Raw genomic sequence first — 19018 nt, 5'->3', positions numbered from 1 at the left:
AGTGTGAACGATTTAGGGTTGTGATGCTTGGTTTGGTAGACTGCTGACGTTTATGTGAGTATATTGTGGCAGGCAAAATTGTTGCTATAACACTTTGACATACTGGCGCTTTGAGCAGAGAATGAAAAGTAATAGAAAACAGGCTTTGACTCTGCTCTACACAGTCAATGTTGAAATCCTTTAAGAGAGACCTGATAGCAGAAAAACTGTCAGATACGGGTTAGAAAAATTGGAAAGCATAGCTTGTGACTCTGATTAATTACTTGTACATTGATATTTGCTAATCGCATTATTTGAAAGAAAGAAGATGCATTAAGAAAACTAGACAAGAGCAATACTGTTTAACATTAGCAATCATTTTAACATGCACAGTGTTTTCAGTGCTCATGTTTTGCTAAAACTACAATGACCAACTGAAATGATTGTGAGTTTATAAAAGTTCAACCATACATTATGCTTGTGGTCTATTTTTAAAGATTTATGTCTTTAGTGAAAGCTGTTGGGTCTGGCGTTTTGTACCAAGTAATAATTGTTAAATTGTTGCTTTTGATCTGGAAAGGCACAGTGGTGCATAGATTCGCCCTGTCCCCTCACCGCAAGAACATTCTTGTTTTGAAGCTCTTTGTCAGCTAGGGCCTCAGTCTGTGAGGACTTTGCAGGTTCTCCTGATGACTGCATGGGTTTCCACATTGGCCCTTCTCCCCATAGTCCAAAAACTGCTATTCTAAATTAATCTTTGGCATTGGTTTGCTTAATACTGTATGTCTTTCTGCATTGACTCAGGATGTACAGCTGACCCCATCAGCCCAATAACATCTTTGATACACAGGCAAAAAAAGAAAAAAAAATCAGTAGGCATTTAATAATAATAATAATATATCATTATTATTATTAATAATAATACAGATTAGAATAATATAAACAAAAACATTAATAACAATGATATTTTTAGGTTATCTGACCTTGACTAAAAAGTACAATAGCATAGCTGTAGTATACAGATATGACAATAAGTTTCGGTATTTAAGAAAAACACTTTTTAGACAATAATAATTGTGTTACCCTAAATATCAGTCTATTAACATAAGAGTTTGCTGTTTAGCTTGCAAATCAGTGGCTATTAACCATTGTTCCTAGCCACTACCTTAAACATGACCTAACACTCAAGACGGCATTTGCTAATAATTAAATGGCTAACGTTAGCACGTTGTACTGGCTAGGTTTGCATGAAACACTTTAATACTTACATGTTGTAAAAACTGGAGCTGTAATTATTTGCCATAACTATCACTAACACTATTGACTAGCACTGTTACCCTTTACATGACATCACTACAGTGCACTTCACAAAGAGCTCAGTTTTAGCCAAACTGGCTAGGTAGCTTCAGTCTGCTATGTGGTCCTCACTAACAATGATTTAGTGAAAAAAAGTGTAAAACATATATGAACTTGTGTAGGATATGTGGTGTGACATGCTGTAGTCTGTAGGGCAGCAAGCTGGCAGCATGTCTCTCAAATGTCACATTGCCACTGCCATGGCAACCATCCACGTCGAGGTTGCAGACTTTTTTGGAAAGGATACGACCTTGAGGCGTATGTTAGCATGTGCTGTGTCATATACTTCACCACTTCAAATTTCAGTCTGAATATAAGAAAATGTCTTTTTACTTTATTTATCTTTGCTTTTTTCCTTCACCTTTAAAACCACAGCCCCACTCCCACCCCCCTAATCCACCCTCCACTCTCAAAATAAGAGCAGTGCTGCTCTCCCATTCTACGACTGGTACAAAGATGGCCTTCCTCTGTTAGGAGAGATATATGAGATGGAAGATACGAAGCCAAGGCTCTTAATAAAAATCATCCATTTTTGTCAGAGCTGGCCAGGGGGACAGTTTCCAGCAGTATCAATAAACAGCTTTTTTTTTACCCCAACACTCTCTTCCTACCTCCATCTCCTATTCTTTCTATCTTTCTCTCTTTTCTGAGCAACAGAATGCATCATGCGCAGAGAGAAAGAGCATCACCTTTGCAGTCACTGTTATCTCCTAAATCATTGTGTCTCTTCCCGAAGGCTGACCTCTCCGCTGTACATTTTGGGACTATCACGTGGCAAGGCAAGTCACACTTATCATGAGGTAAAGGGATGACTACCACGCTGCCATTTATTTCTTGATTTCACCGCAAAGGGAGAGTGTAGGTGTAATTGAATTCTCGTCCCTACCCCCCCGCCTCCTCTTGGGCATATAGACCCACTGTAGAAGTAAGTCGACTGTCCAGAACTGTACCACACATTCGTCAAACTAGATTATTGTTATTTCCTCACACTCTGTGTGAAGCTTTATAGTTATTATGCTGCTGTATGAAGAAAAATGTTGCAGCAGCAGCAGAGCTGCCCCCACACTTCAAATAAGGCTGTTCTTGATGGTTTGTGAATCATTTCCTGTAAATGTTGAGTAGACTGCATGGAGGATACCGAGGGGTAAATATGATAAGAGAATGCATAAACACATCAGTCATACTGGTGTTGCGGAGGTTGCTGATATACTCCTGTAGGTGGGATTGTCATGCCTGGGGATGATGGTGCGACTCCTCTCCAGGAGAGCATGAAACAGGATTACAAACACATCAGCAAACCACAACCTTTATTTCAGGACAACTCCTTGTCAAAAATATATGGTTGCTAACTTTAACCTTTTTATGTCTGATTTATTTGTCTTGACAAAGCGCTCACTCTAATGTAGAGTCGTCTAAAAATACAAACGAAGTTTAGGTAGCGACCAGGATCTGCTTTCAGTTTTGGTATCTTTAGTCACACTTACGCCTCAGGTGTAGCTTTTCACACTGAGTAATTTGTGTGATGTCACCTATTTTCTGGATGTACCAGTAAATAAAGAAAAAAATACATATATATATATATATATATAGATATTTTTTATCCAAGCATGCCATATGTCTTTTTATCACCACAGAAGAATGTCTAAAGCAATTCAAAGAGAGCTTGTCACATGTGTGAAAGTGGCTCTTCAGCTTGACTGACAGCTCAGCCATTTAGATCTCCGCTGTAGCAACAACTTCACCGACAGTTTTTCAGTGATGAGTGCTGTGAAAGGTGAAAATAAAAAGTTACTCCCCTGCTTGAAGGCATCCGATTGGACCACGGCCTCTGACTGCACGCTGATATGAGTGGCTGCTGCAAATTTTCTCTCCTGACACTCGGTTACCCACCGTTTGTCAGCCAGCTCCCATCATGCCCCGTGCCCCTGCAGCTGTAGCTGTGAGCAGCAAACACCTTGTCACCAACAGGAGCCATGATGATATGCCCGTGAGTTAAGTGCACACGCTGTTGCATCCTGAACTCGCGCGCACAACCCCGCGTGACACGCAGAAACACAAGCACACTTCTTTCTTTTACGCCTGTCAGATCACATATCCAAACAGCACCGGCGACGCCGTTACAGGCTTCCCCACTGTTTCGCTGTCTGACCACTTCCTGACTCCGAACTGCACAAAAATCCAATCGCTGCACAGGTTCTAGTGTGAAATGAGAGGCAGCAGACACTCACTAATACGATCTGTCACAGTCTGTTGGATGGGAGAAATTTGGAGCAGGGGATAGCTCATCTTGATAAGCACAGGAGCCTTTGCTGTTTTTACACCATTTTAATATGGTTACACACCACAGAGATGTATCTCCTCCCACCAGCCGCATGTTTTTCAAAGGACCCCATCTCCTTTCTTCTCCTCGCCTCGCCTCTCCACCCTCCACTCCAGCTCATGTTCCCTCCATGAGTGTCACCAATTGCTTTTTTTCCCGGGCTGCTTTTAAATTAGTCTGTCTCTCCCATCTTCAGCTCTCATGTTATTTTCATAGAAGCCAATTCAAAGTGAATTGCATGTTAATTCAAATATGGGATCGCTGTCCCTCACAAGAGATAGTGGACGCAAAGCAATTGGAGCCCAGGAGCTGGGTTAGACATGTCTGGCAGACAAGCCCCAAATGTGTCTCCTGCCGGGCTGAGTGACAGAAAATGCAAATAATTTGAGCCTCACTCAGCCTGTGTCTAGACACTGCACTCTTCGTGACTTTGAAGCTACACACTGCACTTTTTTTTAGTAACATTATATTTGTACAGAGACATTTGAAAAGCCTGTGTTTTTTTTCTCCCCCCCACTGGCCCATGGGTCACTAACTTTATTATAAAGTGTATCATTTATTATGCATCAGAGAAAAAAAATCCGATTGAAGACGTTATGAATTTTGAAAGGGCTCACATGCACATATTTCTAAGTAGCTGTACACACACATATTAAATAATTAAAAAAGAAAAATCCTGGCCACCATCCACTTGGCTGTGACGTGAATCCATAAGCAGCAAGCCTGTTCCTCGGTTACAGCCGTATTGATGAACATTTACATCCAATATGTTGCTCCATTGATTCTTCATTATTCCAATTCCCGGGACTATTTCAGTGTGGCATGGCAGCAAGATGTACACAATTAATTTGTACTTTCTATTAAAACCAAGTCATTAAAAGCATGCTGCACAACAATTTATAATTAAAATACCAGCACAAGTGAGAGGTGAAAGTCTCATTAGTATTGGTGCCACGTGCTGTTTATTTCCTTGACTAATTTCAAGAGCCAGTTCTCGCAGTTGCTGCGATGATTTATTTGCTGCACATACATGTATGTATACAAGGGTGAGCGTTTGGAGACAGCAACAATGTTAGGAAAAATAGGCTTCCTTAATTGGAAATAATAGCAGGTAACATCAAGGTCATTAATGTGTCGACAGATGATTATTCTGTGCACAAGCATAAGCTCATTCATCTAGCATCACAGCGATGGTAGATGAACAACATGGAGCTGTGATGCTATAAAACGGAGAACAGAAATCCCGGCACGCAAAAGTGATTTTGACCTATTAGTGGTTTGTTAATGGATGTACAAATATGGGAAAAAGTAAGAGGAAAAAGATGATAGGGTCAGAATTTGGTGTAAACAACGTGAAAGGATAGCTTCATCCTGTATTGTATCAATGGTTCAAGCTCATGATGGTGTAGAGGTGTGGGGGATATTTTCTTGGCACACTTCAGGCTCCTTAATGCCAACTGGGCATTGTTTAAACATCACAGCCTACTTGAATATTGTTGTTTATCATATCCATCCCTTTATTACTACAGTGTTCCCATCTTCTGATGGCTGCTATTACACCATGTCATAAAGATGTCCACAGCCATCTGATCTTAATCCAATAGAGCACCTTTGGGATGTGGCAGAATGGGAGATTTGCATCATGAATGTGCAACCAGCAAATCTGCAGCAACTTGTCAGTTGCTTTCACATCAGCGTGAACCAAAATCTCTGTGGAAAGCTTCCATCAAGTTGTTGGATCTATGCCATGAAAAATAAAGGAAGTTCTTAAAGCAAGGGGGTCTAAAATGGTAGTAGCAAGGTGTAAGTAATAAAATGGACATGAGGTCAGGTCAGTTTTCAACTGATGCTAGAAAGTTTGTTTAGCAAATGGCATAACTCTATAAAATGCACGAATGGAACATACAGGTACAAATACCTGTTAATTAGTGCTAGTAGCAGACTAACTAAGTTCTTCAGTTTCATTCAACAAGACTTTAGCACAAATCTCTGCTATAGTGGACTGCTATTCAAAGTAGCTGTCAGATAATTCTGTTCAAATGCCCCTAAAATTCAAAAACACCATAAATACAGTCAAAAGTTCTAGTTTAGAGAATCGGTTCCCAATAAATTATCTGAATTTCATGAGGTGGACCACAGTCCAAACACTCCCTTTCTGGTCATGTGTCTCTCAGTGCCAAATGGTTGTGTCTATTAGCACCACACAATTATTTGTTTTCATTTCCATCCTCCACCCTCCCTGCCTCTTTTTCTCTGGTTGTCAACCTCTCTCTCGAAGGTATGAGGGAGATCTGCCAGGCCCAGGAGCTGTCCTCAGTAAACTTTAGCCTCTGCCCTAGCTGGCTGCATCGCTATCAATAAACATCTGTCCTTCGTATTTGAGGTTGGGGTCCTTGCTAGTGAAATTAGTGGAAGCTACAGCTGCATTATTAGCAGACTTCTTAATGTTCCCAAGTTTAAGCCTTAAAACGAAACAGACATCATTGTGGCCAGAACTGTTTTTTGTGTGATATAAACATGTAATTTTCCTGACTGAAGTTGGACATTCCAACAGGGTCATCTATGGGAACTGAACTTACTTTTTAAGGAGCCATTTGAGGAACTGTGGTTTTTATCCCTCCTTTATTGGCTCCTTTTTCCCAGACCCTTATGGCTTGTCTGTTACTCACTTCTGATAGGAGTCTTTAGCTTTCAAGCTCTTTTTTTGACTTATGTTGTGGTTTATGACCAAATCCCATCAAAATTAATGGCATTCACATCAGCTCAAGCTGTACCTTGTGTTTAATATCAGGTATTACCATGCCATTTTCTTAACCGCTTATCCAAATCGATCTGTGGGGCATCTGGTTGGAAGCCGAGTACATCCAGGACAGTCTGACAGTGCATCACAAAGCTTTCCTCACACAAAGACCTCTGGCATTTTCAAATGCACAGTCTTCACACCGTGATGCGACAGTGCTCATTGCACCATGCTAAACATCGTTTACTAAGCATGAACATATTACTAATTGAATCAATACTAAGGTTTAAAAAAAAACCTTATCAGTGGCAGTGACATTAGTCAAATTAGCACAGTGGCATTCCAGACTGTTGATGTTCTCCCGGCGCACTGAATTGTTAAAGTATCAGTCTTTTGTCAATATATGTTGAGTGTACAGTGTCACAGACATAGATCTATGCCACAATAATGAGACACAATTGATTAGCTTTGCTTCTCAAATGAGCCCTTCACAAGGAAATTGAAATAACACTGAGTCACACCATACGGACATGATTAATGGTGTTTTGAGATTGGGATCTAGTGGTATTTACATAATCAGCAAGGGAGAATTAGCTATTTCCATCGTTGCGTTGTCTGTGAACAGTGGCTCTCCTGTTACGTCAGCCTTTTACTTTGATTGTGCTGCATTGTCTTCAACACTTGATTTCTCAAAGGTTTTAATAAAGTGATTGCACAGATAATGAAAAGAGCTCTGAATTTGCATCAAAGTTAAAATGACATGGCGGCTGGGTGGGTGCATGGTAGAACTATATGCTGCATACAACTTCAACAATAGTAAAAGTGAAGTAAAAGTAGCGCAGTAAAAGTAAACATTCCACATATGCACATGTTTAAAGTTTCTCACTAAAATACATGTTCACAAATAAGTGTAAAGATGATATAGCTTTAATTACTGTTTGATATTGTTTGATTGCAGTCACCTGCAAAAGGTTTTGCATAATTCAGTTTAGTGCACATAACTGCAAACATCACATCTGTCCAAATTCTGTCCCAGTGTTGTTTCATGTGTTTAAATCTGATTTAGGAAAAATGTTTTTTATTTATTTTAATTGATGTAATGGTAAAGGTGAGTTTCATAGTTGTAGTAGCTGAGTAGTAATTTTCAGCATGTGATCATAAGCAGATTTTAGACTGGAGGATAAAAGGGGTAAAGAATGCATGGGGAGAAAGTAACCTTACTGCTTAGTGTGAGGCTATTTCTAAATTATGTAAAAGAAAATTCACAATATGAAAGATACACATAAAAAGGGTATATTGAAATATTTTACAACAGGGTGTGCAGCCAGCTGTAAATGCACCTTAAAAGCAGCCCTGCTATGGCACAAATAGCAATTCTGGTTTGATTGTTAACTGTAAAAGCTAGCATAAAAGTAGCTAAAGGAAAATAAGTCACAGTATCCATCACACAATTTATTCTATCCATAAAGTTAGTGAATATTTAATCTGTGAACCCATCAGATTCAGCTTTTGGGGATAGCAGAAAATGACTACTCATTTCAAGACCTCCTCTTCCTTAATCGTTTTTCACAAATGCAGATACAGTTTTAAAAGCTAATATAAAATGAAATGAATAGTCAGCTGATGGTTTTGATATTACATTTTCTCATTTGCTCTCCATACTGACTGCCTGTATTCACCAAAGTACAAACACACCTACAGAAACAAGTATATGGACAACAAGTATATACCTACAGTTTTTTTCATTTATCTGTTTACAAAGATTAGCGTTAGCTGACTTCTGTGAAGTCGAAACTGATACTAGCTGCAAGCTATTTATCATATCAGATCCAAATCTGTTGTATCACAGAAACACAGTACTTTCTTTCTTTTAAAATAGTCTACTCCTGTTTTGAAAGCTAAATCAAATCATCGTGGATTATTACTACCCTTTTAATTCTGAGGCACCGTAGCTATCATCGCTCTTTGGCACTTTGGGAGCTTAGCAGTTTTTAAATAGAAAATTAAAGTTCAAACAGAGACTTCTAACTGAAATAAAAAAAGATAGATGAAACCTTATGCAAAGACCTGAAAGTAATGTCTGAGGTTTGTTTAACACACGTGAGCCATGCATGCACACACACACACACACACACACACACACACACACACACACACACACACACACACACACACACACACACACACACACGCAGTGAGAAGTTATGCCCTGGGACAACTAAAGCTACTGCATGTCCTCTGCTTGTTCCAACACGGAAAGGTCACTGCATGATTTATGCACTTGTTTTGTGAGTTAGATGGGAAAGTGTTTGTGCTTTGGGGAACCTGACCAATTGAAACATGAACTATGAAAATAAAATTCAGTTCATGAATTGATTTGCAGCTTAAGCTGCCCAACTGAATGTCACTGGATAAATACATAGTGTGCTTGTGTCCATCTGTGCGTTTATGTTTATATTTCCAGTTTAATGTGTATATTGGTGCCTCGCGGCATGTGCAAGGCATTAGGGTGTTTCTATGAACTGTGTTATATGTAACCAAACAGATGCTCCATGTAAACATTACTAGGTCATGATGCAGCTTTTTCTTCTGTGTTTTTCTTTTCTTTTTTTTTATGTGTTTGCAGTTATTAGATAAAGACAGTAAGTGTGTATGCCCTTATTTATATGGCGGTGTGCTCAAATGTAGCTTGATTTCTCCATCTAATGCTAGCATCTGTCTTGACATGACAGTTCACTGTTGGAGACATGTATTCTTTAGCATGGCAGCTCACAAGGGAGAGACACAGATGGGTTCTGACTTCGTAATGGTTCTGGGTGACTGAGGATGAAGTTATTCTAGTTGACAAGCAGCTCCATGTCTGCTGTAATCAAATATCTCCTGTGAGCTCTTTTTTTCATACAGTTTTAGAATTTTCTGGCTGTGATTAATTGAATAATTTAGGCATAGCCTACATTTAGAAAAGGGGGGAACTGCCTTTAAAATATAGAACATGGCGAAAAGAAAACAGTGGATGAGTACGTTTTGATAAGTTTAATATAATATGAGAAGTGTTTTATTTACCACAGCGTCCCTGGTGATATGTGTGTTATCAAGGCTTGTTTAGCGTTTTGTTAGATAAATCATGCACACTCTTATCTTCTGAATCAAAAAACAAACCTATAGATTCCACTGAGTAAAAGTGATTTCTTGGATATGCTTTGCTAGATGTAAACAGTATTTCAGTTTAACAGTTCATGAAAATTCCGATTCTGGTTTTTCTTTAATGCTGATCGAATCCTCCCTTCGTTACAGAAGGGGTTACACAGAAGAACCTTCCTAAATTTAATCATAAGTTATCAGTCTGATTAATTATTATTTGCTAAACATATTAAACACAAGCACCAAAGTTACACAGTTACAGATACACAGGCCTAGAAACCAGTTGGGAACTATTTGACAGCCACTGGTCACTAGAGAAAATTTGACAGTCATTGAAAGCCACTGGTTGCTGGTTGGCGAGTGGTGCTTGGAGGTGGCTGACTGTCTCTTACAAATAAATTGGTAAAGCCCCATTCACATAAGCCCAGACACTGATCCGTGACTGTATTGGAAAGCACTGGTTGTTAGGGAAAAGCTTGTATTCTGCAACCGGTTGCTGGCAGTCGCTAGCGTGAAGACTGATTTCAAAGAGGTGGTGCGCTGAAAAATCTTTCTTGCAGCTCTTTTGCTGACTAGCAGACAGTCACGGCCGTCAGTGGTTTGAATTAAAGACACTGAAAGTTTTCCTGGAAAAATGCAACAAAAACTTTTGAGGTTTTGACAGTTCTGGTTGATTGTTGAACACTGTGAACAGTGTCAACTATACCTTGCACCTGCACCGATACCCTGGTGTTTATTTTTCCTTCTAAGTAGGAGAGAGAGAAAATGTTGTTGTAACGTTTTTATAAGTGGATTATAAGTGGAAAGTTGACTAGAGAAACATCCATGACGCACACCAATATAATGAACAATACATGCACAACATGCCCTATAACTGCAGCGTATTTACAGAGTAAGATGTGGACTTTCTCTCCACTTTTCCACTAATATATGTACCTGAAAATGACATCCTACTTAAAATCATGAATAGTATGATTTTTGGTCTTCTTTCCTGTAAAATACAGGCACTGTAAAATCTAATTAGTTCCCAGAACTTAAAACAATTATGGAAACTCGTTCCTACAAAAAAGTAAGTAAAGCTTACTTAAGGATAGTTAAGGATAGTAAGGAAGGGTAAGTAAGGGCTTACAGTATAATTATTTATTCTTTCAAATAAAAACCTTGATTGATTACCCCCTTAATGTAGTGTATGTATCGCTAACTCTTTCTAGGAAAAAGTACTTATATCTAAATATCAGATAAAATACATAGAAATTGCATTGTAGGGGAATCGCACCTTTAATCCGAGGACATATTATAAAGTGCCACCTTATTAAGTAGCTGTACACACTAAATCTTCATCTACGAATATATTAGAAGTTAATAATGTGGAATTAAATAAAATGAACAACTCTGGCACTTCAAAGATTTTAATTGAATAAAGAGGCACCGCATATTAGATAACACATTCATGCCAGAGGTAAATAGATGGCACTTGTAAGCACAAGCTTGTTTAGCACGACAGCTGTGTTGGATACATTACTGCATTAAATCAAACCCAATTACTGCTAGCTCATTGCCCCCGTGCCCCGAGAGGTATCTGATTCAAACGCAGAAGTATGCAGTTCTTCAGTGTTACTGTTAAGAGGAACAATCTTCTAATGTTCATCATAAAGACCAAAACAAAAATTGAGGTGACAGTCTGTTTTCAAAAAGCATGTTCTGGGTATGATCTGTAAAATGCGCACCGAAGTCCCAATCATTTAAGATATCAGCAGCTACTCAGTTTTTCGTGCTTTTGGGATCCGTGTGATGTGCTGGAGGCTTGCTCTGCTGTGGCTCAGAGTGCTGATGTTTTTATGTGCTGCCGCTGTGGTTTTTGTCACTTTAGAGGGTCAACACATTGATATCCACTCCAGCGCTTACATGCACTATGTTACGCTGATGGAGAAGGCTTTTTAGGGACAGCACTACAGGGAGTGGGTCTGAGTGGTAACCTCCGAAATGGAACATTGCTAGTGTGTGTGTGTGTGTGTGTGTGTGTGTGTGTGTGTGTGTGTGTGTGTGTGTGTGTGTGTGTACTCACAGCTGAGAGTATGTTCAAAAAACCGAGGCTACACTGAATGACAGATGGATGGATGAGTAAACGATGGAAGGGAGAAATGATATTTAGAGAGTGTGAATGTACAAAACAAAGAGAACAATAAAAGCAAATGGAAGGGGACTTCAGACTGTCAGAAAGCAAAGAGTGGCACACACACTGTGCCTGAGCAAAGTGCCAAGCCACCAGTTTTTTTCCAGTAACTGGAGGTGTCTGTCAGGTCAATTAGCACTACTGTGCTTACATTTTCCACCTGACTTCCTTCATTAGTGTTTTTGTCTGCAGCTTTGAGGCTACTCAGTGTGTCTGCATGTTTAGTCATACTTCAACCCTCCCCACCACTTCTGTCGGTGAGAACACAGTTTATAACTCCACTGTGAATCTGTCAAACATTCAACTTAGAGAAGATCACAGTATTATTTTTTCCCCCCTCCAGGTAATTCATTCTACTGACTTTGTGACCCCCTGACTAGTATTCAGAATTTGTACCTGCAAGGATCTGCAGTTTGTGTCTACATTAAGATTTAAACAATTCTGATGCCTAAGTAGTATCTGCACATATAGCAAAGAAATAAAAAAACAACAACTATGCTATGGTATCTATGTTTTATGGTGTTTGCACTATAATTCATAAAAAGCACAAACCCTAACCTAACCAAACAAACAGGCTGCTCTAAAAGTAACTCAGACGTAGCACAGAGTAGAAAGAAAAAGCAACAAAATATAGGAAGCACAGGGAAGGAAAACAAGTACACAATACATCATGAAAGAGAACAAATGAAAGATGCGACTGTTCATACAAGGACATGCTCAGGGTTAACAAAGAGAGTGGAAACAGCTGGGCGATGAGAAACAGGTGATGGTAATCAAGACAAAGCGGGGGAAGGACATGAAATTAAACACAACACACAAGAGACAACTCGCTATAAAATTAAAACAAGAAAAACATAACAGAAACACAGAAATTAGAAATTCACAGCAGGAAAATGCTTACAATTTAAACATGAAACAAATAACTGAAAAAAGGAATGAACAAAACTAATGACTGGAGAAAGAAAATGTAATGATTTTACAATGAACAAAACAAGAAGTAACAGAATAAAGAGATACATACAAGGTATCAATCCAAATGATTACCTAGAATACAAAGCTCAAATTACAAAATATTATATATAGAGGAAACAGGCAAGGAATAAAAAAAATAAAACACATGGAACTAAACAGTAATTCGAACTCATAATAACTAAGTACCAAGAACAAACTTAAACATGAATCATACAAAAAGACAACAGTAAATTAACAAAACTCAACACCCAGGGATCTCAACAACAGGAGGATATCCTAATCCGCGACTTGGTCGTTGGTGTCTTTTTTTTTTTAATCCAGACGTTTTACAGTCTAATGAAGCGATAAGAAGAGGATGTGGAGGATGACATTCAGTGGCGCTAATACCGCAGTGGGCAAACAGACGTGATTTATGTGTTAGCCTTCCAATACATAAAGATATTAAACCAATTTATAACATCTGCTCACAGTGGGCGATGCTCCTCAAAATGAAATTGTGATATTTCAAGGAAATTTGCAAAGATGATATTTCTGACAATGTAGAAAAGTGAAAGTATACAACTGCTTAAAAGTAACAATAACATAACTTAACTTTGTTACTCTTCAGGAACCTCCACAATATTGTCACATAATAAAATTGAAATTGAAAAATATCCATGTTGTATCTTGAGTTGAGTCTTTTTTTACTTTGCTTAAAGCCGAGTAACTTTACTTCTGATTGCTCTTTCCATAGAATCAACTACTGAGTGCACACACTACTGATTCAATGGTATCTCCTCTTCATATACAATCATAGCCTGTAATCATTGGTCTGTTTTTGCTTCAAGTGATGAAACAAGTTTGTGTCATAGTTTCATCAGGCGCCGTTCTTTTTCCTCTCTTTCGTCTTTTTTTCTCTTTTTCTTTTTCGCCTGCTCTCTTTCCTGTTCTCAGGTGGAGTTGTGGGCAGTGCCCTGGCCTGATGTTCCACCTTTTTGAGCAGAGCTGCCCTACTTTCTGATCCAGCCTGCACACCTGCTTCCCATTTACTCATCACTCCTCTGGATAAAAGGCCAGCTGAAACCTCGACTCTTTGCCAGATTGCTGTCATCGTTGTGGTGGTACTCAGACTCTCTACCTAACTTGGTTGGTAGAAAACACTTGTTTTGCAAGTGCTTACTGTTACTTGACCTTGTTCTCTTATCTCTGCTTCTAGTTTTTCTTTGGCTGGATTAACGTTTGTCTGCAAACTAGAGAAATTCCTGAAGTTGGATTACTTGCAGACCAAAATCTGGCAATCCCCCATCGATGCCCACCCTGGAAAACTTACCTTCCTACTCTCAACTGCTTCAGTCATCCAGAAAAAAAACCCATACCTACTTTATACTTACCCATATCTAAACAATCCTTGCTTTTGTCAATAAGAATAAAACTTGCATTAGTCTTTTGGGTCTTGCTGTTTAGTTTACTCTTTCTGGTGATTTTGACAGTTTGTTGTTTCCACCTTTAACAGGTACAGCTTTCTGACATATTTTGCAAAGTGTTGTTCTTTGTTGGGAGTCTGACCCTTTGTACCTCCCTTTTTACACAGTAAGTCATCAGAGGCCATCACAGTGCTCTCCCTCTCAGACATGTTTGTGCTTGTCTCATTCATGTGTATGCTACGGGATATAATGATGTCATTGAATGACACTGTTTTATTACGGGGAAAAAAATTAGTGTAATCAGAGGTAGCACTGTGGATGTATGGCACAGCCCTGATGTCCCTGTTTATATTAGACTTTTTTTGGTCCAGTGTGCACTTTGCAGTTGCACTTTGCTCTCTGCATTCTATCCAAACAGCAAGTATACATTAAAACATCAGCAACATCATAATGAATAGAAAGACTTAAGGAATGGGATAGCACTATAGTGCTATCTTTGTAATCAATAATCAAGTGCATATGAGGAAATTGCTATATAATGGGGATATTGTCTGAGTGGGGAAAATCACTAAAAATCTGTAAAACCAACAGCGTATTTAGTTATGGTCTATAGTTTTATTGATCCTCTCTGTGTGAGTTGCTGAATGATCCTGGATCATCCCCAAAGGTCCACTTCTGTATAATTTAAATTCATACAGCGTCCACCAATGACATGCCCTGTCATGCGAGATGGTGAGTTGCTCTGAGAGTTAATATTCCCTATTGGAATCCCCAATGTCCAGTCCCACAGTCTATACTGACTCAATATGCGAGAAGCACAATTACAGCATAAAATGCTTAGTCATTTGAGATCTTCAAGGATTCCTGAAAATAACACTGTTTTGATGTGTCGGACTTTGAGCACACACGGGTGGCTGTTTTATGAGGGCCAGGAGATGAAAGACAAAGAGGTCTGAATGTGTGATAGGAAGGCAGGGCAGCGATTCCCTTTCAGGTTTGTTTCAGGCCACCTGCTGGGTCCTCCAAACAAAGCCCCACATGGCAGATCAAAGCACGTCACCATCACTTTGTTTTGTTGAGGTTTCATACAATTAGCAGTTTATTTATGGGCGAGGAATCCATGTGGCAATATTAGCAGCTAACTGACTTGAGCCAGTGTCAGAAGTCCTTTTGTATGAGGCAGCTGCGTATTCATTAAACACTGATTACTGGGTAAGTAAACCAAATCACAACGTGAAAAAGCTTTTAGGTTTTATTCTCATATTGCGTTGGTCATCTTTAGAAATATGTAACTAGGTTTCTAAAGGACAACCTGTTTAAATCTTACAATAAATATGGTATCTGTATAAAAATTGGACAAAGCAAGAGTTTTCCAAGAGCTCTATCCATTTGTCTTCTGGTTCTCTTGGATTGCTTTAAGGCTTTACAACCTTAACTGAGTGAATAAATAGCCGTCACACTCCCCAAATAGTGTGATCGCCTGTCACAGCCCTTCACATCCATTTGCTTTATTGGACGTGGCTCACGCCTCCAGATATTTATATCTTTTTACAGTCATGTACTGTAGTGGCTAACAAAAAAAGAACAGAGGAAGGAAAGCAGTGAAGGAGAAAGAGGAGACAGGAAGGCTAGGCAGGCAGCTAGACAAGTAATGGTGTGAAATAAAGAGGAGGGATGTGTGGAGCTTTGGCTGGGGACAGCCTCCAGATCCATCTTGCCCTGCTTAAAACCCTAGCGCCTGGGTAATGGCTGCGCGGCAGGTGCTTTCAGAGGTTACGGCACAGGAGATGAGGGATCTAGGAGTAGGGAGGCCAAACTGAGAGGTGATTTCCACAGCAGAGGCCTCTTCATTTTGGGGGGAGAGGAGATGTCGGCATTGCTGCTGCTGCTGGAGCCTGGAGGGAAAACAAGCAAATTGCTCCCCACAGGAACAGGGCACCGGCAACAAACTGCATCTGAGATGATATAAGATGTTACCTGTTCCATGGCCCTCTGTTGTTTTCATGTATCTCTGCACACATGAAACATTAATTTGATCCATAGATGGTTGTATCTACTCTTTTCTTAACCATCCATTTATCCATACATGCATGCGCTATGAAGGAAAAAATAGATCTCCAACTGGTGTATATAATACACACACAAAAAAAGATATATAGTTGTATACAAAACCAACTGCATCCCACAGCACCAACTTATTTAATGAGGTGACCGTGTTGACTAGAATAGATGGAGTCCCAGGCACATGGTAAATGATACAGCCGTGTGTGTGTGTGTGTGTGTGTGTGTGTGTGTGTGTGTGTGTAATTCCTCTTCTGGTTTTTGTGTGAAAAATCACTGATTCCTTTGCTTTAGGTCAAAAGGCAGTTGTTTCAAGCATACAAGCCAACCTTTACAGAACGTCTGTGGTGTGGCATGACAAAGGCATTGGTTCTACATTTAAATCAAAGGTTGTATACTGGAAGAAGACAAGGTCTGCCATTAAAGCTGTCATCTTGCATTGTGAACAAAGCAGGTAAACCTCTGTGAGCAGAACAAATGCAACACTGGATTCGCCCCTGCTTCCCTGATAGGAGGACGTACTGCTGCTGCAAAGCTGTTAAGTCCACTCAAGGTTTATCCCTTTCAGTGGTAAATAATATCTTCAGCTTCTCAGCAGCAAGAACCCCTTGCTGAATGTCGCTCAATACTTGAGTGAGATTCAGTGCATTTACCTGAATCAGCTCTAGCCATCTTGCATTTGTTAAAGGCTCTTTGGCACCCCCCGAGTATGGTTGAAGGTAATTGAATTGAGCTCATTCTTTGTGCTGATTTCTTATGTTAGCGAAAGGGACTTGGGGAGGAAAGGCATTCTCAGAATGAGGCTTTTTTTTTTTAATTAATGCAAAGGCTATTCATGAAAGGGATTATGAAAGTCATATGCAAAGCTGAAAGGGGAGAGAAAAAGGCAGCAGGAGGCACTAGGATCATATTTTCTGTAGAGATCTGTAGCCTGTCCATGAGTTTCATGCTCCCTCACTGCTATGGGGAAGAATGTTTTCCCCTGATACGAGCATTTATCCGGTTTTAGACTTAAGCTTGCTACTGTTATAATAACCTCTTTTAAATCTGCTCTAAATTGTTTCTCAATGAAACAGGCAGAACCAAAGCCGTAACAATCATGTCTTTTTTTTTTCACTTTAATGAAAAATGTCGTCAATGAGTAGAAGAAGAAACAAGAAATGACATGAAGAAATTTTTTGCTGTTTTGAATTCTCTGTTTATTAACATGGAGATGCAACAGCTGTGTGTGAGTACTACTGTTTACAGTTACTGCACCATAGTGTCCTTTTGAATGTGGTTACTTTACTGCTCAGTGACCTGCAGAGCCGAGTAAAGCAGAGGAGCTGGAAAAGGGAGTTGGCATGGTGATGATTTTCGCTGTCCATTTCCTCACTACATTAGATGTCAAAGGGGCACAAAAGATCTTCCTATCAGTCCTAACAGCCTGTTCTTTTGCCCAAGGCGTCAAATGCTGCCCGTCACTGACATCTCACAGTAGACACAAGGTGTCTAGTGGAGGTATCTGTGTTGTGGCTCACCGCATTATGGAAGAAGTAACAGAGGTCTGTCAATCCTACAGATATACATATAGAATCCAAATTAGGAATTAAGAAATATGTAAAGTTAAGATTTTTTGGTGGGCAGACAAGCACCACCTAGTTCAGCTGACTGCCTCTCATCACATTAGCCGCTGGTGGGAATTTAAAACTGAAATCTGTGTAGCTCACACAGAGCCCAGCTCAAAGTTCTGAACCTTCAGCCATCTTTAATTGATGTCGATGTACCAGAGGGGCATTTGTGGATTAAATGAGTCCACTGAAAACGAGAATTAGAATTCTAAACTGTGAAACCCAGTGTAAGAATCAGCAAAACACTTGTGAGCCTTGGGCCTCTCTTAAATGTGTGAAATGAATATTATATAAAGGCATAAAATATCCCTATTAGAGCAATATGAAATTGAATTGCTAATAGAGACAGTAATAGATTTAAAGAGTCACCAGGGAGATCCATGTTTTCTGTGACATGTGTGGAAATGCACCAGAACACAGAGCAGAAGTCTTTAATAGCAATACTGACGGCTTCTACTAATTCAGTAGAATTTTAGTTAAAAAAAAAAAAGAGAAGAAAAAAGTAAGCCCTCCAAAAGAGGCCAGCTCAGTGCTCATTTCCAAACAGCCACAGCACTTTGACACGCTCCTCAGAAACTGTTGACATTTTCTAAATTAAAATCATCTCCCTCTTTTCCTTCGTGTGAAGTAATACTTCATTAGTGATGATTGTTCATCCATGCCATGAATACAAAGGCTTATTTCTTGAGAAATGACAAAGGACCTCTTTTGCCTCAGAACCACCCAAGATAAAAGTGTAAACCCTTTGACGAGTTAATGAATTGAGTACGGATAAAATCGACTTTGGATGTGTACTCACACCGCTAATGAAATTCAATTTCGAAAAAAAAAAACCCTGTAAGGTTTTAAGCAACAAAAAACAAAACTAAAAACACACCATTAAGTCATTAATCAGTGTTTAATAATCTTGGGATTTTCTTCATACATGTGTAAATTTATAAAAGATTGCACCCCAACAAGTCGATTTTTATCAAGGGACCTCATCACGGTGTCACACGATGAGCTGAAGGCTTAACGTAAAGGCCAATGTTGTTGTTGAACAGAGTTGACACCTATCTGAATCGGTCATGGCTATGTTGTTTGTCTTCTGCCAGGAGACTTTTAATGCTTGTACTGAAACAGTAAAAAGGACATATTGACTGCAACTGCTGACACTGTGCACACAGCAATTGCCAATATTTCACCCGCCTGAGACATTATAGTCGGTGTGCAGTGGAGGTGGTTGCAGCAGCCTTGCTTTGACAGTCTTGAGTGACATTGGCA

General features: G+C 39.5%; 1 long non-coding RNA gene across 2 annotated transcripts in view; it reads left to right on the top strand.

Moving 5' to 3' along the window:
• The window catches only part of LOC109195257 (uncharacterized), a 90940-nt gene extending 72695 nt beyond the window's left edge, over positions 1–18245 (top strand). For both annotated transcript variants that reach the window (XR_003214619.1, XR_003214618.1), the window contains exon 4: positions 13615–18245. This is a non-coding gene — a long non-coding RNA (uncharacterized LOC109195257). The remainder of the gene's footprint in view (positions 1–13614) is intronic.
• Positions 18246–19018: the final 773 nt, after the last annotated feature.

The sequence above is a fragment of the Oreochromis niloticus genome, linkage group LG17, assembly GCF_001858045.2.
Source record: "Oreochromis niloticus isolate F11D_XX linkage group LG17, O_niloticus_UMD_NMBU, whole genome shotgun sequence".
Taxonomy (NCBI): domain Eukaryota; kingdom Metazoa; phylum Chordata; class Actinopteri; order Cichliformes; family Cichlidae; genus Oreochromis; species Oreochromis niloticus.
The sequence above is the reverse complement of the archived record's forward strand: the minus strand, read 5'-3'. Positions and strand labels throughout refer to the sequence as shown.